Source organism: Nerophis lumbriciformis, linkage group LG39 (genome assembly GCF_033978685.3).
Source record: "Nerophis lumbriciformis linkage group LG39, RoL_Nlum_v2.1, whole genome shotgun sequence".
Lineage (NCBI taxonomy): Eukaryota > Metazoa > Chordata > Actinopteri > Syngnathiformes > Syngnathidae > Nerophis > Nerophis lumbriciformis.
Genome location: NC_084586.2, coordinates 18,904,848 through 18,932,201, shown reverse-complemented (window position 1 = coordinate 18,932,201; position 27,354 = coordinate 18,904,848).

Here is a 27,354-nt window from a genome sequence, read left to right as displayed (position 1 = left end):
TTATAATGAAGGCAACACATGATGTAAGTGTCTATATTAGCTATGTTAGCCTACTATCAAAATTACTTTAAAAGTCTTATATAAGTGTTATAATGAAGACAACACATGGTGGAAGTGTCTTTATTAGCCTACTATCAAAATGACTTTAAAAGTCTTATACAAGTGTTATAATGAAGACAACACATGATATAAGTGTCTATATTAGCTATATTAGCCTACTATCAAAATGACTTTAAAAGTCTTATATAAGTGTTATAATGAAGGCAACACATGATGTAAGTGTCTATATTAGCCTACTATCAAAATGACTTTAAAAGTCTTATATAAGTGTTATAATGAAGACAACACACGATGTAAGTGTCTATATTAGTTGTATTAGCCTGCTATCAAAATGACTTTAAAAGTCTTATATAAGTGTTATAATGAAGGAAACACATGATGTAAGTGTCTATATTAGCTATATTAGCCTACTATCAAAATGACTTTAAAAGTCTTATATAAGTGTTATAATGAAGACAACACATGATGTAAGTGTCTATATTAGCCTACTATCAAAATGACTTTAAAAGTCTTATATAAGTGTTATAATGAAGGCAACTCATGATGTAAGTGTCTATATTAGCTATGTTAGCCTGCTATCAAAATGACTTTAAAAGTCTTATATAAGTGTTATAATGAAGGCAACACATGATGTAAGTGTCTATATTAGCTATGTTAGCCTACTATCAAAATGACTTCGGAAGTCTTATATAAGTCGTCAAATCAGCTGTTCACCTGGCGTGTTTTTTTCGGGGATGGATAGGGAAGTCCTTCTTTAGCTGCCGTCTTGTTTTATCATATATTGCTGCCTTTGCATCTGTCAATGTTTACTTTTGTGTGCACATTAAATCAACCAAAAATCCTGACTTTGGAGCAATGTTCACGGACTCTAGTATTTGGCTCTATTAGATGCAATGTCATTGGGACCATGATTTATGTCATCACTTGTTCACACCTCCTCATATGGAAGATACTTTTCATTCTTCATGTCTCAAGAAGGGTAGCAATACACACACACACACACACACACACACACACACACACACACACACACACACACACACACACACATGAGTGAGAGCTAATGACAGAGGAAGGAAAGGGACAAGATAAAAATTAAACAAATTATATATTATGCATGGAGGATGTGCTTTTATTGTGATGGACGGTGTCATCAGCCAACTTCCTGTTGACCTAATGTGTAACTTAATAATGTGTCCTCGATCTACACTTTTTGTCAGAAGAAGAAATTATTTTTGAAGATGTCCACAAAATAGCCAAGATGAGGGACAAGCGGTAGAAAATGGATGGACCCAATAAATAATGTAAATAGTGTAAGAGTAGTCTGTTACAAGGTCAAACTGTCATGAAACATTGTCCCATTTCTGACAGTCATACAAGTAGCAAACGTTTCCGGCGCTTGGTCGTCATCTTTTCGCTTTAAGGCATTGTAGCTCGATGCTAATTTACATTGAACATGCTACATACATGCTAACGATTAGCAATAGCAATTTTATGTTATGATTTTAACACTTCCAAATTCGGTAGAAAAAAAAAAAGACTACTACTAAGATCAGAATCAGAATCAGCTTTATTGTCATTACGCAAGGTAACGAGATTAAGATGCAGTTGTACTTACTGGACAAACACTTTATAGGACGCAACAAAAGACAAAACTGGGACATTCAACTTAACGGCAAAGACTACTTCCTGGCTACGGCAACACATCTAGAACAAAATTGACATTGTCATTTCCAGGGGTTATGTTTAAGAAAACTATCAATTTTGACTTTATTTTTGCTCCAACAATTGTACGTAATAAAGGAAAATAAGTAACTAGTTTAAATATTGTGTTAATTTTGTTCAATTGCATTATTATAATAATAAAAAGAAAATAATGTACATTACATTTTTGATATGTTCATATGTTGTTAATATTCAGTGTTTTATTGTTCATAGATAATATTGTAATCCAATCCAATCCACTTTATTTATATAGCACATTTAAACAACAAAATGTTTCCAAAGTGCTGCACAACAATATTAAACACAATTAAAACAATATAAAATAAATATTATTAAAAACAATTTCAAAGGGTAAAACCAATTAAAACAGTAAATAGAAATAAAAAATTTAAAAACACAGTTTTAAATCCCACTTTCTTTATTTTGGGTGTTCCATTCAGTAAAAAAACCCTGTAAAATTCCATTCCGTTTTTTTTGAGGTGGTCTGTCATAACCGTTTTAGAACTCTATCGGACGTCGTGACTTTTGGTATTAGAGTTCCTGGTAAAAAAGGGACCCAAACAAATTGCTGTAAACGTATTTCACAGTAATTTACTGTAGTCTTGAATGTTACTGTGAAAGTAATGCAAAGTGTTAGCCAGTAATTAGCTACGTTTGTAAACAATAATTACAAAAAAAATATTTTATTTATTTATTTATTTTTTCATTATTTTTATTGTGATTTTAATTATCATTTTTATTTTTTTTTACTTTTGCCTGTCTGTTTTAATCTGTACAGCATTCTGGGGCGGTAGTCTGTTTTAAAACTGTGCTATATACATAAATGTATCTTGACCTTGAATTTACAATACCTTTTTTTGGACATTTTTACTATTATTATTTTTGCAATTTGCAAAATTGCGTGACTTTTTTTTTTTATAAGAACAACAAAACAAACGTAGCCTAGTATTTTATTAATAAGATGCGGAAGCAAATTTGCACAACAAATGTATGCATAAAGGTGATAATATATCATATTGTAGGTGTTTATTACACTTTGCATTCATATTTTGCTGTTTGTTACATTTTTGTTGTGTTTTGCTTGATTGTAAAAGATACACAACTATGGAGGAGCTGCTCTGAGAAGTAAAATATGTTGTTGATATTCAGTGTTTTATTGTTCATAGGTAATATTGTAAATCCCACTTTCTTTATTGTCATGTACATTTTGGGTGTCCCATTCAGTAAAAAAAACTGTAAAAATCAATTTTGAGGTGGTCTGTCATAACGTTTTTAGAATTCTATCGGACGTCGTGACTTTTGGTATTAGAGTTCCTGGAAAAAAGGGACCCAAACAAATTGCTGTAAACGTATTTCACAGTAATTTACTGTAGTCTTGAATGTTACTGTGAAAGTAATGCAAAGTGTTAGCCAGTAATTAGCTACGTTTGTAAACAATAATTACAAAGTTTTTTTATTTTTTTATTTTATTTTTTTCAGTATTTTTAAGCATTTTTGATTTTAATTATCATTTTTATTTTTTTAAACTTTTGTCTGTCTGTTTTAATCTGTACAGCATTCTGGGGCGGTAGTCTGTTTTACAATACATTTTTTTTGGGCTAAATTTTTACTATTATTATTTTTGCAATTTGCAAAATTGCGTGACTTTTTTTTTTTTATAAGAACAACAAAACAAACGTAGCCTAGTATTTTATTAATAAGGTGCGGAAGCAAATTTGCACAACAAATGTATGCATAAAGGTGATAATATATCATATTGTAGGTGTTTATTACACTTTGCATTCATATTTTGCTGTTTGTTACATTTTTGTTGTGTTTTGCTTGATTGTAAAAGATACACAACTATGGAGGAGCTGCTCTGAGAAGTAAAATATGTTGTTGATATTCAGTGTTTTATTGTTCATAGGCATACTTGCCAACCTTGAGACCTCCGATTTCGGGAGGTGGGGGGTGGGGGCGTGGTCGGGGGTGGGACGGGGGCGTGGTTGAGGGCGGGGGCGTGGTTAAGAGGGGAGGAGTATATTGACAGCTAGAATTCACCAAGTCAAGTATTTCATACATATATATATATATATATATATATATATATACATCCTGAAAATATGCAAACAAAACTGTGTTTAGATAATTGATACTTCAAACTTGCATAAATAAATATTAAGGAATATAACATAATTTGGCTTCTGAGAGCTTCAAAATGTAATGAATAAAATGCTAAAGTTGTTGATAAACAAGCAATTATTTTAATAATTAAATATGGTCATTTTAAATGAATTATTATGATCATTTAAAATTAATTATTTCCAATATGTTTATTTTAATGTATAATTCTATGGCTGGATGTAATAAGGAGTCACGAAAAAATACAAATAAAAATACAATTAATTTTGATGTTTTTAGCGAAATATAGTAAAAATGTATTTAGGTTTTTTTTTGTTTTTTTTAATAAATATCTTTATTTTTAGGTAAGATAAACATAATAATACAATTTATCTCTAGTCTGGATGATTTAGTTCTTGTCACCCTGTTGTCCTCCCGTCATAAAAAAAAAAAAAAGGCTGTCCTCACTCAGGTCCGCATGGAGCTGGAGGGGGCGTGGCCTCCAGCTCCGGGTGAAAACCGGGAGATTTTCGGGAGATTATTTGTCCCGGGAGGTTTTCGGGAGAGGCGCTGAATTTCGGGAGTCTCCCGGAAAATTCGGGAGGGTTGGCAAGTATGTTCATAGGTAATATTGTAAATCCCACTTTCTTTATTGTCATGTACATTTTGGGTGTCCCATTCAGTAAAAAACTGTAAAAAATAAATTTTGAGGTGGTCTGTCATAACGTTTTTAGAATTCTATCGTACATTTTGACTTTTGGTATTAGTGTTCCTGAAAAAAAGGGACCCAAACACACAGATAATGTACATCAGGTTTTTTTTTTTTTTTACAGCTAAATGTGTTTACATCATATATACACACATACACATGCACAGACACATTTTTTTTCTCCCAATGTGGCCCCTGAGTCAAAACATTTGCCCAGCTCTGATGTAAATAGTCATGAAAACACATTGAATGAGGAGATGGTGTGTCTCACTGTTGCCCCCTGCAGGGTGGCAGGAGTACTGCATACAGGATCAACCCTGGTTTGAGTGGTTTCATCCAGACTTTCATCTGGGTGATGTTTGGCGGGCAGCAGGCCCGGCCCTAACCGATCTGGCGCCCTAGGCAAGATTTTAGGTGGCGCCCCCCCCACATCGGCAGTGAAGTGTATATACTCACAAGAACCCGAATAGCTTTGTCTTTGACCTTTTTTTTTACTTACAACTATACCTAATATATAAAGGGGTGGAAAAGTGACGATTACCTGCAGGGCAAACATTAGCTAACCAGAAGGCAGAGGTGTGGACTAGAGTCACATGACTTGGACTCGAGTCAGACTCGAGTCATGAATTTGATGACTTTAGACTCGACTTGACAAAATGTAAAAAGACTTGCAACTCGACTTAGACTTTAACATCAATGACTTGTGACTTCACTTGGACTTGAGCCTTTTTGAATTGACATGACTTGACATGACTTGCTACTTTCCCCAAAACCCAAAGATGAAAAAGTTATTCGGGAGCGCTCCGTATTTTTCATTGTGTACTTGTCTATCAGCGTTGCGTGTGTCAGCTGGTGTGCTCTCAGTACAACAGCCAATCAAATTAGATCTACTTTGTTTTCATCACACAGCATTCATCCAATCAAATTGCAGGACAACCAACGAAGAAGACATGTCCAAACCACACGCCAGAGAACAAAAAATGATACCTAAAATAATTTTGTTTGGGTATAAAAATTACGAGGTGGTCAACACAAAACGGTTTGCAGTATGCAACACATGCGGTTCGAAAATGACTGATGGAGAGGAAACAACTTCCAACTTCGTCCGGCATTTGAAGTTGCACAAAGAACGGTAAGTTTTGAATGTAAGATAACGTTTATTGGCTAAATAACGTGACTTTTATTTGCTGTGTAGTTAAATCAGTGAGGCTGTAAACTCACTGCTAACGTTATAACGTTATTGCAAACACGGGAATCTGTTGCAGTTCACTACCTTATTCATACTTTTTGTTCAGTGATTTTTTAAGCAGGGTTACGTTAGTCAATATATCACACGTAACGTTAGACGGCGGTCAGCAGCACCGCGTATTTTAGCCACCTAAAAAAAGACAAAAATAGTAAAATAAAGGTCAGTTAAAATGTATACTATATTATGAATATGTGTACCGTTTTAGCTAGCTTTCTGACATACTGTTGGTTGTTTACCTCAGTGGTCCCCAACCACCGGACCGCGGCCCGGTACTGGTCCGTGGATCGATTGGTATCGGGCCGCACAAGAAATATATATTTTTTTCTTTTTTTAATTAAATCAACATAAAAAACACAAGATACACTTACAAGTAGTGCACCAACCCAAAACAACTCTCTCCCCCCTTTTGTTCTGGGCATTGAACATGAAGACTCTTCCTTCACTGTTCCGAGTGGCCATGAGAGTCTTGGCAGTGCCTGCCTCCAGTGCTCCAGTGGAGCGAGTTTTCAGCCATGGTGGCATCATACTACGCCCCCATCGTGCACAAATGACTGACAGACTCTTGGCTAATTTGGTCTTTTGCAGATGCAATGCAGCATAGGGCCCTGACATATAAAAAGTACAACTTTTTTGTTATGTTCACGTATATGTCATGTTTTTTCAATGTTAACACTTTTGTACAAATAAGTACATTTGCACTTTATTTTTCAATGTGTTTGTTCTGTAAAGGAATGAGTTAATGTTTAAAATGACTGGTTAATAGTGCTATTATAAAGTGCAATGTCAGCACAATTTTCTTTCCTGCAATTTAAAATGCACTTGTTTTAATAAATAAATACAGCGTTTGAAAAGCATACACAATCTGTGTTAATATATTAGTCTGTGGGTAAAAGGACTTGAAAGGACTCGAAACTCAAAATGCAGGACTTAGGACTTGACTTGAGACTTTCCAGTCTTGACTTTGGACTTGACTCGGGGCTTGCATGTCTTGACTCGGGACTTGACTCGGACTTGAGGGCAAAGACTTGAGACTTACTTGTGACTTGCAAAACAATGACTTGGTCCCACCTCTGCCAGAAGGCAATATAACAATGTAAACAAAAAAACACCTGCTTAAAAGATCTAATACAAACATTTATATGCACGTACAACACTTAGAACTTTTAGCATATCAGTATGTGGAATTAAATGATGGAATGGATTAAGTAAAGAAGTTAAAAATTGTACTGATATCATCCAGTTTAAGAGGTTGTTCAAAATAATAGTGCTTACAGAGTACAAAGAAGAAGAATTATGAGAAATACTTCCAACCTTATTGAAAATAAGATATTCTTCATCTCAGTATGTTAATAATGACTGAATTAATTAATTAATTACATATTACAAAACTGTTGTATACTAATTCATAGATGTTATTTTATTATATAAAAAGGTCAGTAAATGATTCTATATATTTGTAAACGCTTTGAAGTGGGAAAGGGGTAGGATTAAATAAGCTTTGCTTCTTCCTACTCCTTTTCGGGCATGATGTCAAATGAAATGATGTGAAATTGTGTGATGTATTATGATGTAAGTGTGTTCATGTTCCAAATAAACTAAAGAAAGAAAGAAATGTCCCTGAGGAATGTAAGGTGGGAGTACTGTAATTACCTAACGTTACAAGGTCTTTGACCTTTTTTTTTTTACTTACAACTATACCTAATATATAAAGGGGTGGAAAAGTGACTATTACCTGCAGGGCAAACATTAGCTAACCAGAAGGCAATAACAATGTAAACAAAAAACACCTGCTTAAAAGATCTAATACAAATGTCCCAAAAAGGAATGTAAGGTGGGAGTACTGTAATTACCTAACGTTACATTATTATTTTCCATAACAATTTAGCCCCCTCCACAATATTAACCCGACGTTAAAACAGAACTAGCTATTTATTGATTAGCAATTGCCGAATCATGTAACATTAGCTTAATGCTAAAAAGCCGGGTTACTATCACATTCTGTAACAGACAAATAATTTCATGTAGGCTAACGTTACCTACCTGCTACCTCTTGTCTTTTCTCATTTCTCCTCCTCTTCTTTTCTCTTTTTTCTTCCCTGGGCACCTGACAGTTTTGGCCGGGTTACTATCACATTCTGTAACAGACAAATAATTTCATGTAGGCTAACGTTACCTACCTGCTACCTCTTGTCTTTTCTCGTTTCTCCTCCTCTTCTTTTCTCTTTTTTCTTCCCTGGGCACCTGACAGTTTTGACCTTTTTTTTTTACTTAGAACTATACCTAATATATAAAGGGGTGGAAAAGTGACTATTACCTGCAGGGCAAACATTAGCTAACCAGAAGGCAATAACAATGTAAACAAAAAACACCTGCTTAAAAGATCTAATACAAATGTCCCTGAGGAATGTAAGGTGGGAGTACTGTAATTACCTAACGTTACATTATTATTTTCCATAACAATTTAGCCCCCTCCACAATATTAACCCCGACGTTAAAACGGAACTAGCTATTTATTGATTAGCAATTGCCGAATCGTGTAGCATTAGCTTAATGCTAAAAAGCCGGGTTACTATCACATTCTGTAACAGACAAATAATTTCATGTAGGCTAACGTTACCTACCTGCTACCTCTTGTCTTTTTCTCGTTTCTCCTCCTCTTCTTTTCTCTTTTTTCTTCCCTGGGCACCTGACAGTTTTGGCCGGGTTACTATCACATTCTGTAACAGACAAATCATTTCATGTAGGCTAACGTTACCTACCTGCTACCTCTTGTCTTTTCTCGTTTCTCCTCCTCTTCTTTTCTCTTTTTTCTTCCCTGGGCACCTGACAGTTTTGACCTTTTTTTTTACTTACAACTATACCTAATATATAAAGGGGTGGAAAAGTGACTATTACCTGCAGGGCAAACATTAGCTAACCAGAAGGCAATAACAATGTAAACAAAAAACACCTGCTTAAAAGATCTAATACAAATGTCCCAAAAAGGAATGTAAGGTGGGAGTACTGTAATTACCTAACGTTACATTATTATTTTCCATAACAATTTAGCCCCCTCCACAATATTAACCCCGACGTTAAAACAGAACTAGCTATTTATTGATTAGCAATTGCCGAATCATGTAACATTAGCTTAATGCTAAAAAGCCGGGTTACTATCACATTCTGTAACAGACAAATAATTTCATGTAGGCTAACGTTACCTACCTGCTACCTCTGTCTTTTCTCGTTTCTCCTCCTCTTCTTTTCTTTTTTTTCTTCCCTGGGCACCTGACAGTTTTGGCATCTTGTGTTGATTTTTTGATGTGGTGACGTCCAAAAAGAGTCATGATACGGGAAGGGAGGGGGCGCACCGTGCGGGGGGCGTAATGTTGTAACAAATAATATTTCTATTAAATAGGCTTTACTTTGCATTTTAATTAACGTGGGATTATTTTTTGTATTTAGAAATAATAGTACCAACTTTTTTTTTTTTTTTTTTTTTTTTTTCCTCCAACATTTGTGGCACTGGCCTGGCGCCCCCTGATGGACGGCGCCCTTAGCATTTGCCTATACGGCCTATGCCACGGGATGTGGATGTGGCCCGCGGGGGCCGCCGGTTGTAAAGAGAAGTATAATAACCACAAGCGTCTTTAATAACGCTTATTATCTTCCTTTCATCCGCTTGTCTCCGTGTTGGCCCACGTCAGCGCTGACAAATCTCCTGGAAGTGAGAGGCGAGCGGGGAAGAATTCCACTAAGCTCAGGAGATACAAGCACCCCCCCCCCCCCCCCCCCCGCTAACTTTTCATTCAGGAAGATTTACTGTAATCTGCCTGATCAAAGGCCAGCATCGCAATCCGATTCCGCTAATCCGGTTTGACGGCGACTTGTGCGCACGTAGTAATAATAATAATAATAATGGTAATAATGACAACGCCAGCGAGGAGCCGCATGGCTTTTTGAGACCACTTTTTGTCGGAACACTCGCTGGGAAAACACGCTCAGCCTTAAAAACGCGTTAACAAGCGTTTGGATGCTATCCGCTCTGACTCGTATTAGCGTCTTTAAAACACGTTAATAAGTGTTTGGATGAGACTCGTATTAGCGTCTTTAAAACGCATTAACAAGCGTTTGGATGAGACTCGTATTAGCGTCTTTAAAGCGCGTTAATAAGTGTTTGGATGCGACTAGTTTTAGCATCTTTAAAACACGTTAATAAGTGTTTGGATGAGACTCGTATTAGCGTCTTTAAAACGCGCTAACAAGCGTTTGGATGAGACTCGTATTAGCGTCTTTAAAACGCATAAACAAGCGTTTGGATGAGACTCGTATTAGCGTCTTTAAAACACGTTAATAAGTGTTTGGATGCGACTCGTATTAGCGTCTTTAAAACACGTTAATAAGCATTTAGATGCTATCCGCTCTGACTCGTATTAGCGTCTTTAAAACATGTTGATAAGTGTTTGGATGAGACTCGTATTAGCGTCTTTAAAACGCGTTAATAAGTGTTTGGATGCGACTAATTTTAGCATCTTTAAAACACGTTAATAAGTGTTTGGATGAGACTCGTATTAGCGTCTTTAAAACGCGCTAACAAGCGTTTGGATGAGACTCGTATTAGCGTCTTTAAAGCGCGTTAATAAGTGTTTGGATGAGACGTGTATTAGCGTCTTTAAAACGCGTTAATAAGTGTTTGGATGAGACTCGTATTAGCGTCTTTAAAACGCGTTAATAAGTGTTTGGATGCGACTAGTTTTAGCATCTTTAAAACACGTTAATAAGTGTTTGGATGAGACTCGTATTAGTGTCTTTAAAACGCGCTAACAAGCGTTTGGATGAGACTCGTATTAGCGTCTTTAAAACGCATAAACAAGCGTTTGGATGAGACTCGTATTAGCGTCTTTAAAACACGTTAATAAGTGTTTGGATGCGACTCGTATTAGCATCTTTAAAACACGTTAATAAGCATTTAGATGCTATCCGCTCTGACTCGTATTAGCGTCTTTAAAACATGTTGATAAGTGTTTGGATGAGACTCGTATTAGCGTCTTTAAAACGCGTTAATAAGTGTTTGGATGCGACTAATTTTAGCATCTTTAAAACACGTTAATAAGTGTTTGGATGAGACTCGTATTAGCGTCTTTAAAACGCGCTAACAAGCGTTTGGATGAGACTCGTATTAGCGTCTTTAAAACGCATAAACAAGCGTTTGGATGAGACTCGTATTAGCGTCTTTAAAACACGTTAATAAGTGTTTGGATGCGACTCGTATTAGCGTCTTTAAAACACGTTAATAAGCATTTAGATGCTATCCGCTCTGACTCGTATTAGCGTCTTTAAAACATGTTGATAAGTGTTTGGATGAGACTCGTATTAGCGTCTTTAAAACGCGTTAATAAGTGTTTGGATGCGACTAATTTTAGCATCTTTAAAACACGTTGATAAGTGTTTGGATGAGACTCGTATTAGCGTCTTTAAAACGCGCTAACAAGCGTTTGGATGAGACTCGTATTAGCGTCTTTAAAACACGTTAATAAGCATTTAGATGCTATCCGCTCTGACTCGTATTAGCGTCTTTAAAACATGTTAATAAGTGTTTGGATGAGACTCGTATTAGCGTCTTTAAAACGCGTTAATAAGTGTTTGGATGAGACTCGTATTAGCGTCTTTAAAGCGCGTTAATAAGTGTTTGGATGAGACGTGTATTAGCGTCTTTAAAACGCGTTAATAAGTGTTTGGATGAGACTCGTATTAGCGTCTTTAAAACGCGTTAATAAGTGTTTGGATGCGACTAGTTTTAGCATCTTTAAAACACGTTAATAAGTGTTTGGATGAGACTCGTATTAGTGTCTTTAAAACGCGCTAACAAGCGTTTGGATGAGACTCGTATTAGCGTCTTTAAAACGCATAAACAAGCGTTTGGATGAGACTCGTATTAGCGTCTTTAAAACACGTTAATAAGTGTTTGGATGCGACTCGTATTAGCATCTTTAAAACACGTTAATAAGCATTTAGATGCTATCCGCTCTGACTCGTATTAGCGTCTTTAAAACATGTTGATAAGTGTTTGGATGAGACTCGTATTAGCGTCTTTAAAACGCGTTAATAAGTGTTTGGATGCGACTAATTTTAGCATCTTTAAAACACGTTAATAAGTGTTTGGATGAGACTCGTATTAGCGTCTTTAAAACGCGCTAACAAGCGTTTGGATGAGACTCGTATTAGCGTCTTTAAAACGCATAAACAAGCGTTTGGATGAGACTCGTATTAGCGTCTTTAAAACACGTTAATAAGTGTTTGGATGCGACTCGTATTAGCGTCTTTAAAACACGTTAATAAGCATTTAGATGCTATCCGCTCTGACTCGTATTAGCGTCTTTAAAACATGTTGATAAGTGTTTGGATGAGACTCGTATTAGCGTCTTTAAAACGCGTTAATAAGTGTTTGGATGCGACTAATTTTAGCATCTTTAAAACACGTTGATAAGTGTTTGGATGAGACTCGTATTAGCGTCTTTAAAACGCGCTAACAAGCGTTTGGATGAGACTCGTATTAGCGTCTTTAAAACACGTTAATAAGCATTTAGATGCTATCCGCTCTGACTCGTATTAGCGTCTTTAAAACATGTTAATAAGTGTTTGGATGAGACTCGTATTAGCGTCTTTAAAACGCGTTAATAAGTGTTTGGATGAGACTCGTATTAGCGTCTTTAAAACGCATAAACAAGCGTTTGGATGAGACTCGTATTAGCGTTTTTAAAGCGCGTTAATAAGTGTTTGGATGAGACTTGTATTAGCGTCTTTAAAACGCGTTAACAAGTGTTTGGATGCGACTAGTTTTAGCATCTTTAAAACACGTTAATAAGTGTTTGGATGAGACTCGTATTAGCGTCTTTAAAACGCGCTAACAAGCGTTTGGATGAGACTCGTATTAGCGTCTTTAAAACGCATAAACAAGCGTTTGGATGAGACTCGTATTAGCGTCTTTAAAGCGCGTTAATAAGTGTTTGGATGAGACTCGTATTAGCGTCTTTAAAACGCGTTAACAAGTGTTTGGATGCGATTAGTTTTAGCATCTTTAAAACACGTTAATAAGTGTTTGGATGAGACTCGTATTAGCGTCTTTAAAACGCGCTAACAAGCGTTTGGATGAGACTCGTATTAGCGTCTTTAAAACGCATAAACAAGCGTTTGGATGAGACTCGTATTAGCGTCTTTAAAACACGTTAATAAGTGTTTGGATGCGACTCGTATTAGCGTCTTTAAAACACGTTAATAAGCATTTAGATGCTATCCGCTCTGACTCGTATTAGCGTCTTTAAAACATGTTGATAAGTGTTTGGATGAGACTCGTATTAGCGTCTTTAAAACACGTTAATAAGTGTTTGGATGAGACTTGTATTAGCGTCTTTAAAACGCGTTAACAAGCGTTTGGATGAGACTCGTATTAGCGTCTTTAAAACACGTTAACAAGCGTTTGGATGAGACTCGTATTAGCGTCTTTAAAACACGTTAATAAGTGTTTGGATGCGACTTGTATTAGCGTCTTTAAAACACGTTAACAAGCGTTTAGATGCTATCCACTCTGACTCGCATTAGCGTCTTTAAAATGCGTTAATAAGTGTTTGGATGAGACTCGTATTAGCGTCTTTAAAACACGTTAATAAGCGTTTGGATGTGACTTGTATTAGCATCTTTAAAACACGTTAACAAGTGTTTGGATGAGACTCGTATTAGCGTCTTTAAAACGCATAAACAAGTGTTTGGATGCGACTCGTATTAGCGTCTTTAAAACGTGTTAATAAGTGTTTGGATGCGACTTGTATTAGCGTCTTTAAAACACGTTAACAAGCGTTTAGATGCTATCCACTCTGACTCGCATTAGCGTCTTTAAAATGCGTTAATAAGTGTTTGGATGCGACTTGTATTAGCGTCTTTAAAACACGTTAATAAGTGTTTGGATGAGACTTGTATAAGCATCTTTAAAACGCGTTAATAAGTGTTTGGATGAGACTCGTATTAGCGTCTTTAAAACACGTTAATAAGTGTTTGGATGCGACTCGTATTAGCGTCTTTAAAACATGTTGATAAGTGTTTGGATGAGACTCGTATTAGCGTCTTTAAAACGCGTTAATAAGTGTTTGGATGCGACTAGTTTTAGCATCTTTAAAACACGTTAATAAGTGTTTGGATGCGACTTGTTTTAGCGTCTTTAAAACACATTAATAAGTGTTTGGATGAGACTCGTATTAGCGTCTTTAAAACGCGTTAATAAGTGTTTGGATGAGACTCGTATTATCGTCTTTAAAACACGTTAATAAGTGTTTGGATGCGACTCGTATTAGCGTCTTTAAAACACGTTAATAAGTGTTTGGATGAGACTCGTATTAGCGTCTTTAAAACACGTTAATAAGTGTTTGGATGAGACTCGTATTAGCGTCTTTAAAACGCGTTAATAAGTGTTTGGATGCGACTAGTTTTAGCATCTTTAAAACACGTTAATAAGTGTTTGGATGCGACTCGTATTAGTGTCTTTAAAACGCGTTAATAAGTGTTTGGATGAGACTCGTATTAGCGTCTTTAAAACACGTTAATAAGTGTTTGGATGAGACTCGTATTAGTGTCTTTAAAACGCGCTAACAAGCGTTTGGATGAGACTCGTATTAGCGTCTTTAAAACGCATAAACAAGCGTTTGGATGAGACTCGTATTAGCGTCTTTAAAACACGTTAATAAGTGTTTGGATGCGACTCGTATTAGCATCTTTAAAACACGTTAATAAGCATTTAGATGCTATCCGCTCTGACTCGTATTAGCGTCTTTAAAACATGTTGATAAGTGTTTGGATGAGACTCGTATTAGCGTCTTTAAAACGCGTTAATAAGTGTTTGGATGCGACTAATTTTAGCATCTTTAAAACACGTTAATAAGTGTTTGGATGAGACTCGTATTAGCGTCTTTAAAACGCGCTAACAAGCGTTTGGATGAGACTCGTATTAGCGTCTTTAAAACGCATAAACAAGCGTTTGGATGAGACTCGTATTAGCGTCTTTAAAACACGTTAATAAGTGTTTGGATGCGACTCGTATTAGCGTCTTTAAAACACGTTAATAAGCATTTAGATGCTATCCGCTCTGACTCGTATTAGCGTCTTTAAAACATGTTGATAAGTGTTTGGATGAGACTCGTATTAGCGTCTTTAAAACGCGTTAATAAGTGTTTGGATGCGACTAATTTTAGCATCTTTAAAACACGTTGATAAGTGTTTGGATGAGACTCGTATTAGCGTCTTTAAAACGCGCTAACAAGCGTTTGGATGAGACTCGTATTAGCGTCTTTAAAACACGTTAATAAGCATTTAGATGCTATCCGCTCTGACTCGTATTAGCGTCTTTAAAACATGTTAATAAGTGTTTGGATGAGACTCGTATTAGCGTCTTTAAAACGCGTTAATAAGTGTTTGGATGAGACTCGTATTAGCGTCTTTAAAACGCATAAACAAGCGTTTGGATGAGACTCGTATTAGCGTTTTTAAAGCGCGTTAATAAGTGTTTGGATGAGACTTGTATTAGCGTCTTTAAAACGCGTTAACAAGTGTTTGGATGCGACTAGTTTTAGCATCTTTAAAACACGTTAATAAGTGTTTGGATGAGACTCGTATTAGCGTCTTTAAAACGCGCTAACAAGCGTTTGGATGAGACTCGTATTAGCGTCTTTAAAACGCATAAACAAGCGTTTGGATGAGACTCGTATTAGCGTCTTTAAAGCGCGTTAATAAGTGTTTGGATGAGACTCGTATTAGCGTCTTTAAAACGCGTTAACAAGTGTTTGGATGCGATTAGTTTTAGCATCTTTAAAACACGTTAATAAGTGTTTGGATGAGACTCGTATTAGCGTCTTTAAAACGCGCTAACAAGCGTTTGGATGAGACTCGTATTAGCGTCTTTAAAACGCATAAACAAGCGTTTGGATGAGACTCGTATTAGCGTCTTTAAAACACGTTAATAAGTGTTTGGATGCGACTCGTATTAGCGTCTTTAAAACACGTTAATAAGCATTTAGATGCTATCCGCTCTGACTCGTATTAGCGTCTTTAAAACATGTTGATAAGTGTTTGGATGAGACTCGTATTAGCGTCTTTAAAACACGTTAATAAGTGTTTGGATGAGACTTGTATTAGCGTCTTTAAAACGCGTTAACAAGCGTTTGGATGAGACTCGTATTAGCGTCTTTAAAACACGTTAACAAGCGTTTGGATGAGACTCGTATTAGCGTCTTTAAAACACGTTAATAAGTGTTTGGATGCGACTTGTATTAGCGTCTTTAAAACACGTTAACAAGCGTTTAGATGCTATCCACTCTGACTCGCATTAGCGTCTTTAAAATGCGTTAATAAGTGTTTGGATGAGACTCGTATTAGCGTCTTTAAAACACGTTAATAAGCGTTTGGATGTGACTTGTATTAGCATCTTTAAAACACGTTAACAAGTGTTTGGATGAGACTCGTATTAGCGTCTTTAAAACGCATAAACAAGTGTTTGGATGCGACTCGTATTAGCGTCTTTAAAACGTGTTAATAAGTGTTTGGATGCGACTTGTATTAGCGTCTTTAAAACACGTTAACAAGCGTTTAGATGCTATCCACTCTGACTCGCATTAGCGTCTTTAAAATGCGTTAATAAGTGTTTGGATGCGACTTGTATTAGCGTCTTTAAAACACGTTAATAAGTGTTTGGATGAGACTTGTATAAGCATCTTTAAAACGCGTTAATAAGTGTTTGGATGAGACTCGTATTAGCGTCTTTAAAACACGTTAATAAGTGTTTGGATGCGACTCGTATTAGCGTCTTTAAAACATGTTGATAAGTGTTTGGATGAGACTCGTATTAGCGTCTTTAAAACGCGTTAATAAGTGTTTGGATGCGACTAGTTTTAGCATCTTTAAAACACGTTAATAAGTGTTTGGATGCGACTTGTTTTAGCGTCTTTAAAACACATTAATAAGTGTTTGGATGAGACTCGTATTAGCGTCTTTAAAACGCGTTAATAAGTGTTTGGATGAGACTCGTATTATCGTCTTTAAAACACGTTAATAAGTGTTTGGATGCGACTCGTATTAGCGTCTTTAAAACACGTTAATAAGTGTTTGGATGAGACTCGTATTAGCGTCTTTAAAACACGTTAATAAGTGTTTGGATGAGACTCGTATTAGCGTCTTTAAAACGCGTTAATAAGTGTTTGGATGCGACTAGTTTTAGCATCTTTAAAACACGTTAATAAGTGTTTGGATGCGACTCGTATTAGTGTCTTTAAAACGCGTTAATAAGTGTTTGGATGAGACTCGTATTAGCGTCTTTAAAACGCATAAACAAGCGTTTGGATGAGACTCGTATTAGCGTCTTTAAAACGCATTAAGCGTTTGGATGCTATCCGCTCTGACTCGTATTAGCGTCTTTAAAATGCGTTAATAAGCGTTTGGATGTGACTTGTATTAGTATCTTTAAAACACGTTAACAAGCGTTTGGATGCGACTCGTATTAGCGTCTTTAAAACGTGTTAATAAGTGTTTGGATGAGACGTGTATTAGCGTCTTTAAAACGCGTTAATAAGTGTTTGGATGAGACTCGTATTAGCGTCTTTAAAACGCGTTAATAAGTGTTTGGATGCGACTAATTTTAGCATCTTTAAAACACGTTAATAAGTGTTTGGATGAGACTCGTATTAGCGTCTTTAAAACGCGCTAACAAGCGTTTGGATGAGACTCGTATTAGCGTCTTTAAAACACGTTAATAAGCATTTAGATGCTATCCGCTCTGACTCGTATTAGCGTCTTTAAAACATGTTAATAAGTGTTTGGATGAGACTCGTATTAGCGTCTTTAAAACGCGTTAATAAGTGTTTGGATGAGACTCGTATTAGCGTCTTTAAAACGCGTTAATAAGTGTTTGGATGCGACTAGTTTTAGCATCTTTAAAACACGTTAATAAGTGTTTGGATGAGACTCGTATTAGCGTCTTTAAAACGCGCTAACAAGCGTTTGGATGAGACTCGTATTAGCGTCTTTAAAACGCATAAACAAGCGTTTGGATGAGACTCGTATTAGCGTCTTTAAAGCGCGTTAATAAGTGTTTGGATGAGACTCGTATTAGCGTCTTTAAAACGCGTTAACAAGTGTTTGGATGCGATTAGTTTTAGCATCTTTAAAACACGTTAATAAGTGTTTGGATGAGACTCGTATTAGCGTCTTTAAAACGCGCTAACAAGCGTTTGGATGAGACTCGTATTAGCGTCTTTAAAACGCATAAACAAGCGTTTGGATGAGACTCGTATTAGCGTCTTTAAAACACGTTAATAAGTGTTTGGATGCGACTCGTATTAGCGTCTTTAAAACACGTTAATAAGCATTTAGATGCTATCCGCTCTGACTCGTATTAGCGTCTTTAAAACATGTTGATAAGTGTTTGGATGAGACTCGTATTAGCGTCTTTAAAACACGTTAATAAGTGTTTGGATGAGACTTGTATTAGCGTCTTTAAAACGCGTTAACAAGCGTTTGGATGAGACTCGTATTAGCGTCTTTAAAACACGTTAACAAGCGTTTGGATGAGACTCGTATTAGCGTCTTTAAAACACGTTAATAAGTGTTTGGATGCGACTTGTATTAGCGTCTTTAAAACACGTTAACAAGCGTTTAGATGCTATCCACTCTGACTCGCATTAGCGTCTTTAAAATGCGTTAATAAGTGTTTGGATGAGACTCGTATTAGCGTCTTTAAAACACGTTAATAAGCGTTTGGATGTGACTTGTATTAGCATCTTTAAAACACGTTAACAAGTGTTTGGATGAGACTCGTATTAGCGTCTTTAAAACGCATAAACAAGTGTTTGGATGCGACTCGTATTAGCGTCTTTAAAACGTGTTAATAAGTGTTTGGATGCGACTTGTATTAGCGTCTTTAAAACACGTTAACAAGCGTTTAGATGCTATCCACTCTGACTCGCATTAGCGTCTTTAAAATGCGTTAATAAGTGTTTGGATGCGACTTGTATTAGCGTCTTTAAAACACGTTAATAAGTGTTTGGATGCGACTCGTATTAGCGTCTTTAAAACATGTTGATAAGTGTTTGGATGAGACTCGTATTAGCGTCTTTAAAACGCGTTAATAAGTGTTTGGATGCGACTTGTATTAGCGTCTTTAAAACACGTTAATAAGTGTTTGGATGCGACTCGTATTAGCGTCTTTAAAACATGTTGATAAGTGTTTGGATGAGACTCGTATTAGCGTCTTTAAAACGCGTTAATAAGTGTTTGGATGCGACTAGTTTTAGCATCTTTAAAACACGTTAATAAGTGTTTGGATGCGACTTGTTTTAGCGTCTTTAAAACACATTAATAAGTGTTTGGATGAGACTCGTATTAGCGTCTTTAAAACGCGTTAATAAGTGTTTGGATGAGACTCGTATTAGCGTCTTTAAAACACGTTAATAAGTGTTTGGATGCGACTCGTATTAGCGTCTTTAAAACACGTTAATAAGTGTTTGGATGAGACTCGTATTAGCGTCTTTAAAACACGTTAATAAGTGTTTGGATGAGACTCGTATTAGCGTCTTTAAAACGCGTTAATAAGTGTTTGGATGCGACTAGTTTTAGCATCTTTAAAACACGTTAATAAGTGTTTGGATGCGACTCGTATTAGTGTCTTTAAAACGCGTTAATAAGTGTTTGGATGAGACTCGTATTAGCGTCTTTAAAACGCATAAACAAGCGTTTGGATGAGACTCGTATTAGCGTCTTTAAAACGCATTAAGCGTTTGGATGCTATCCGCTCTGACTCGTATTAGCGTCTTTAAAATGCGTTAATAAGCGTTTGGATGTGACTTGTATTAGTATCTTTAAAACACGTTAACAAGCGTTTGGATGCGACTCGTATTAGCGTCTTTAAAACGTGTTAATAAGTGTTTGGATGAGACGTGTATTAGCGTCTTTAAAACGCGTTAATAAGTGTTTGGATGAGACTCGTATTAGCGTCTTTAAAACGCGTTAATAAGTGTTTGGATGCGACTAATTTTAGCATCTTTAAAACACGTTAATAAGTGTTTGGATGAGACTCGTATTAGCGTCTTTAAAACGCGCTAACAAGCGTTTGGATGAGACTCGTATTAGCGTCTTTAAAACACGTTAATAAGCATTTAGATGCTATCCGCTCTGACTCGTATTAGCGTCTTTAAAACGCGTTAATAAGTGTTTGGATGAGACTCGTATTAGCGTCTTTAAAACGCATAAACAAGCGTTTGGATGAGACTCGTATTAGCGTCTTTAAAGCGCGTTAATAAGTGTTTGGATGAGACTTGTATTAGCGTCTTTAAAACGCGTTGATAAGTGTTTGGATGAGACTCGTATTAGCGTCTTTAAAACGCGTTAATAAGTGTTTGGATGCGACTAGTTTTAGCATCTTTAAAACACGTTAATAAGTGTTTGGATGAGACTCGTATTAGCGTCTTTAAAACGCATAAACAAGCGTTTGGATGAGACTCGTATTAGCGTCTTTAAAACACGTTAATAAGTGTTTGGATGCGACTCGTATTAGCGTCTTTAAAACACGTTAATAAGCATTTAGATGCTATCCGCTCTGACTCGTATTAGCGTCTTTAAAACATGTTGATAAGTGTTTGGATGAGACTCGTATTAGCGTCTTTAAAACGCGTTAATAAGTGTTTGGATGCGACTAATTTTAGCATCTTTAAAACACGTTAATAAGTGTTTGGATGAGACTCGTATTAGCGTCTTTAAAACGCGCTAACAAGCGTTTGGATGAGACTCGTATTAGCGTCTTTAAAACACGTTAATAAGCATTTAGATGCTATCCGCTCTGACTCGTATTAGCGTCTTTAAAACATGTTAATAAGTGTTTGGATGAGACTCGTATTAGCGTCTTTAAAACATGTTAATAAGTGTTTGGATGAGACTTGTATTAGCGTCTTTAAAACATGTTGATAAGTGTTTGGATGAGACTCGTATTAGCGTCTTTAAAACGCGTTAATAGATGTTTGGATGCGACTAGTTTTAGCATCTTTAAAACATGTTAATAAGTGTTTGGATGAGACTCGTATTAGCGTCTTTAAAACGCGTTAATAAGTGTTTGGATGAGACTCGTATTAGCGTCTTTAAAACGCATAAACAAGCGTTTGGATGAGACTCGTATTAGCGTCTTTAAAGCGCGTTAATAAGTGTTTGGATGAGACTTGTATTAGCGTCTTTAAAACGCGTTGATAAGTGTTTGGATGAGACTCGTATTAGCGTCTTTAAAACGCGTTAATAAGTGTTTGGATGCGACTAGTTTTAGCATCTTTAAAACACGTTAATAAGTGTTTGGATGAGACTCGTATTAGCGTCTTTAAAACGCGCTAACAAGCGTTTGGATGAGACTCGTATTAGCGTCTTTAAAACGCATAAACAAGCGTTTGGATGAGACTCGTATTAGCGTCTTTAAAACACGTTAATAAGTGTTTGGATGCGACTCGTATTAGCGTCTTTAAAACACGTTAATAAGCATTTAGATGCTATCCGCTCTGACTCGTATTAGCGTCTTTAAAACATGTTGATAAGTGTTTGGATGAGACTCGTATTAGCGTCTTTAAAATGCGTTAATAAGTGTTTGGATGCGACTAATTTTAGCATCTTTAAAACACGTTAATAAGTGTTTGGATGAGACTCGTATTAGCGTCTTTAAAACATGTTAATAAGTGTTTGGATGAGACTCGTATTAGCGTCTTTAAAACGCGTTAATAGATGTTTGGATGCGACTAGTTTTAGCATCTTTAAAACATGTTAATAAGTGTTTGGATGAGACTCGTATTAGCGTCTTTAAAACGCGTTAATAAGTGTTTGGATGAGACTCGTATTAGCGTCTTTAAAACGCATAAACAAGCGTTTGGATGAGACTCGTATTAGCGTCTTTAAAGCGCGTTAATAAGTGTTTGGATGAGACTTGTATTAGCGTCTTTAAAACGCGTTGATAAGTGTTTGGATGAGACTCGTATTAGCGTCTTTAAAACGCGTTAATAAGTGTTTGGATGCGACTAGTTTTAGCATCTTTAAAACACGTTAATAAGTGTTTGGATGAGACTCGTATTAGCGTCTTTAAAACGCGCTAACAAGCGTTTGGATGAGACTCGTATTAGCGTCTTTAAAACGCATAAACAAGCGTTTGGATGAGACTCGTATTAGCGTCTTTAAAACACGTTAATAAGTGTTTGGATGCGACTCGTATTAGCGTCTTTAAAACACGTTAATAAGCATTTAGATGCTATCCGCTCTGACTCGTATTAGCGTCTTTAAAACATGTTGATAAGTGTTTGGATGAGACTCGTATTAGCGTCTTTAAAATGCGTTAATAAGTGTTTGGATGCGACTAATTTTAGCATCTTTAAAACACGTTAATAAGTGTTTGGATGAGACTCGTATTAGCGTCTTTAAAACGCGCTAACAAGCGTTTGGATGAGACTCGTATTAGCGTCTTTAAAACACGTTAATAAGCATTTAGATGCTATCCGCTCTGACTCGTATTAGCGTCTTTAAAACATGTTAATAAGTGTTTGGATGAGACTCGTATTAGCGTCTTTAAAACGCGTTAATAAGTGTTTGGATGAGACTCGTATTAGCGTCTTTAAAACGCATAAACAAGCGTTTGGATGAGACTCGTATTAGCGTCTTTAAAGCGCGTTAATAAGTGTTTGGATGAGACTTGTATTAGCGTCTTTAAAACGCGTTGATAAGTGTTTGGATGAGACTCGTATTAGCGTCTTTAAAACGCGTTAATAAGTGTTTGGATGCGACTAGTTTTAGCATCTTTAAAACACGTTAATAAGTGTTTGGATGAGACTCGTATTAGCGTCTTTAAAACGCATAAACAAGCGTTTGGATGAGACTCGTATTAGCGTCTTTAAAACACGTTAATAAGTGTTTGGATGCGACTCGTATTAGCGTCTTTAAAACACGTTAATAAGCATTTAGATGCTATCCGCTCTGACTCGTATTAGCGTCTTTAAAACATGTTGATAAGTGTTTGGATGAGACTCGTATTAGCGTCTTTAAAACGCGTTAATAAGTGTTTGGATGCGACTAATTTTAGCATCTTTAAAACACGTTAATAAGTGTTTGGATGAGACTCGTATTAGCGTCTTTAAAACGCATAAACAAGCGTTTGGATGAGACTCGTATTAGCGTCTTTAAAACACGTTAATAAGTGTTTGGATGCGACTCGTATTAGCGTCTTTAAAACACGTTAATAAGCATTTAGATGCTATCCGCTCTGACTCGTATTAGCGTCTTTAAAACATGTTGATAAGTGTTTGGATGAGACTCGTATTAGCGTCTTTAAAACGCGTTAATAAGTGTTTGGATGCGACTAATTTTAGCATCTTTAAAACACGTTAATAAGTGTTTGGATGAGACTCGTATTAGCGTCTTTAAAACGCGCTAACAAGCGTTTGGATGAGACTCGTATTAGCGTCTTTAAAACACGTTAATAAGCATTTAGATGCTATCCGCTCTGACTCGTATTAGCGTCTTTAAAACACGTTAAAAAGTGTTTGGATGAGACTCGTATTAGCGTCTTTAAAACGCATAAACAAGCGTTTGGATGAGACTCGTATTAGCGTCTTTAAAACGCATTAAGCGTTTGGATGCTATCCGCTCTGACTCGTATTAGCGTCTTTAAAACGCGTTAATAAGTGTTTGGATGAGACTCGTATTAGCGTCTTTAAAACGCATAAACAAGCGTTTGGATGAGACTCGTATTAGCGTCTTTAAAACGCATTAAGCGTTTGGATGCTATCCGCTCTGACTCGTATTAGCGTCTTTAAAACGCGTTAATAAGTGTTTGGATGAGACTCGTATTAGCGTCTTTAAAACGCGTTAATAAGTGTTTGGATGCGACTTGTTTTAGCGTCTTTAAAACGCGCTAATAAGTGTTTGGATGCGACTCGTATTAGCGTCTTTAAAGCGCGTTAATAAGTGTTTGGATGAGACTCGTATTAGCGTCTTTAAAACACATTAAGCGTTTGGATGCTATCCGCTCTGACTCGTATTAGCGTCTTTAAAACGCGCTAATAAGTGTTTGGATGCGACTCGTATTAGCGTCTTTAAAACACGTTAATAAGCATTTAGATGCTATCCGCTCTGACTCGTATTAGCGTCTTTAAAACACGTTAATAAGTGTTTGGATGAGACTCGTATTAGCGTCTTTAAAACGCGCTAACAAGCGTTTGGATGAGACTCGTATTAGCGTCTTTAAAACACGTTAATAAGCATTTAGATGCTATCCGCTCTGACTCGTATTAGCGTCTTTAAAACACGTTAAAAAGTGTTTGGATGAGACTCGTATTAGCGTCTTTAAAACGCATAAACAAGCGTTTGGATGAGACTCGTATTAGCGTCTTTAAAACGCATTAAGCGTTTGGATGCTATCCGCTCTGACTCGTATTAGCGTCTTTAAAACGCGTTAATAAGTGTTTGGATGAGACTCGTATTAGCGTCTTTAAAACGCGTTAATAAGTGTTTGGATGCGACTTGTTTTAGCGTCTTTAAAACGCGCTAATAAGTGTTTGGATGCGACTCGTATTAGCGTCTTTAAAGCGCGTTAATAAGTGTTTGGATGAGACTCGTATTAGCGTCTTTAAAACGCATAAACAAGCGTTTGGATGAGACTCGTATTAGCGTCTTTAAAACGCATTAAGCGTTTGGATGCTATCCGCTCTGACTCGTATTAGCGTCTTTAAAACGCGTTAATAAGTGTTTGGATGAGACTCGTATTAGCGTCTTTAAAACGCGTTAATAAGTGTTTGGATGCGACTTGTTTTAGCGTCTTTAAAACGCGCTAATAAGTGTTTGGATGCGACTCGTATTAGCGTCTTTAAAGCGCGTTAATAAGTGTTTGGATGAGACTCGTATTAGCGTCTTTAAAACACATTAAGCGTTTGGATGCTATCCGCTCTGACTCGTATTAGCGTCTTTAAAACGCGCTAATAAGTGTTTGGATGCGACTCGTATTAGCGTCTTTAAAGCGCGTTAATAAGTGTTTGGATAAGACTCGTATTAGCGTCTTTAAAACATGTTAATAAGTGTTTGGATGAGACTCGTATTAGCGTCTTTAAAACATGTTAATAAGTGTTTGGATGAGACTCGTATTAGCGTCTTTAAAACGCATAAACAAGCGTTTGGATGAGACTCGTATTAGCGTCTTTAAAACGCATTAAGCGTTTGGATTCTATCCGCTCTGACTCGTATTAGCGTCTTTAAAACGCGTTAATAAGTGTTTGGATGCGACTTGTTTTAGCATCTTTAAAACGCGTTAATAAGTGTTTGGATGCGACTTGTATTAGCGTCTTTAAAACGCATTAAGCGTTTGGATGAGACTCGTATTAGCGTCTTTAAAGCGCGTTAATAAGTGTTTGGATAAGACTCGTATTAGCGTCTTTAAAACATGTTAATAAGTGTTTGGATGAGACTCGTATTAGCGTCTTTAAAACACATTAAGCGTTTGGATGCTATCCGCTCTGACTCGTATTAGCGTCTTTAAAACGCGCTAATAAGTGTTTGGATGCGACTCGTATTAGCGTCTTTAAAGCGCGTTAATAAGTGTTTGGATAAGACTCGTATTAGCGTCTTTAAAACATGTTAATAAGTGTTTGGATGCGACTCGTATTAGCGTCTTTAAAACATGTTAATAAGTGTTTGGATGAGACTCGTATTAGCGTCTTTAAAACGCATAAACAAGCGTTTGGATGAGACTCGTATTAGCGTCTTTAAAACGCATTAAGCGTTTGGATTCTATCCGCTCTGACTCGTATTAGCGTCTTTAAAACGCGTTAATAAGTGTTTGGATGCGACTTGTTTTAGCATCTTTAAAACGCGTTAATAAGTGTTTGGATGCGACTTGTATTAGCGTCTTTAAAACGCATTAAGCGTTTGGATGAGACTCGTATTAGCGTCTTTAAAGCGCGTTAATAAGTGTTTGGATAAGACTCGTATTAGCGTCTTTAAAACATGTTAATAAGTGTTTGGATGAGACTCGTATTAGCGTCTTTAAAACACATTAAGCGTTTGGATGCTATCCGCTCTGACTCGTATTAGCGTCTTTAAAACGCGCTAATAAGTGTTTGGATGCGACTCGTATTAGCGTCTTTAAAGCGCGTTAATAAGTGTTTGGATAAGACTCGTATTAGCGTCTTTAAAACATGTTAATAAGTGTTTGGATGCGACTCGTATTAGCGTCTTTAAAACATGTTAATAAGTGTTTGGATGAGACTCGTATTAGCGTCTTTAAAACGCATAAACAAGCGTTTGGATGAGACTCGTATTAGCGTCTTTAAAACGCATTAAGCGTTTGGATTCTATCCGCTCTGACTCGTATTAGCGTCTTTAAAACGCGTTAATAAGTGTTTGGATGCGACTTGTTTTAGCATCTTTAAAACGCGTTAATAAGTGTTTGGATGCGACTTGTATTAGCGTCTTTAAAACGCATTAAGCGTTTGGATGAGACTCGTATTAGCGTCTTTAAAGCGCGTTAATAAGTGTTTGGATAAGACTCGTATTAGCGTCTTTAAAACATGTTAATAAGTGTTTGGATGAGACTCGTATTAGCGTCTTTAAAACACATTAAGCGTTTGGATGCTATCCGCTCTGACTCGTATTAGCGTCTTTAAAACGTGTTAATAAGTGTTTGGATGCGACTCGTATTAGCGTCTTTAAAACACGTTAACAAGCGTTTGGATGAGACTCGTATTAGCGTCTTTAAAGCGCGTTAATAAGTGTTTGGATAAGACTCGTATTAGCGTCTTTAAAACATGTTAATAAGTGTTTGGATGAGACTCGTATTAGCGTCTTTAAAACGCATAAACAAGCGTTTGGATGAGACTCGTATTAGCGTCTTTAAAACGCATTAAGCGTTTGGATGCTATCCGCTCTGACTCGTATTAGCGTCTTTAAAACGCGTTAATAAGTGTTTGGATGCGACTTGTGTTAGCGTCTTTAAAACATGTTGATAAGTGTTTGGATGAGACTCGTATTAGCGTCTTTAAAACGCATAAACAAGCGTTTGGATGAGACTCGTATTAGCGTCTTTAAAACGCATTAAGCGTTTGGATGAGACTCGTATTAGCGTCTTTAAAACGCGTTAATAAGTGTTTGGATGCGACTTGTGTTAGCGTCTTTAAAACATGTTGATAAGTGTTTGGATGAGACTCGTATTAGCGTCTTTAAAACACATAAACAAGCGTTTGGATGAGACTCGTATTATCGTCTTTAAAACGCGTTAATAAGTGTTTGGATGCGACTTGTTTTAGCATCTTTAAAACGCGTTAATAAGTGTTTGGATGCGACTCGTATTAGCGTCTTTAAAACACGTTAATAAGTGTTTGGATGCGACTTGTATTAGCATCTTTAAAACATGTTAACAAGCGTTTGGATGAGACTCGTATTAGCGTCTTTAAAAAGCGCTAACAAGTGTTTGGATGAGACTCGTATTAGCGTC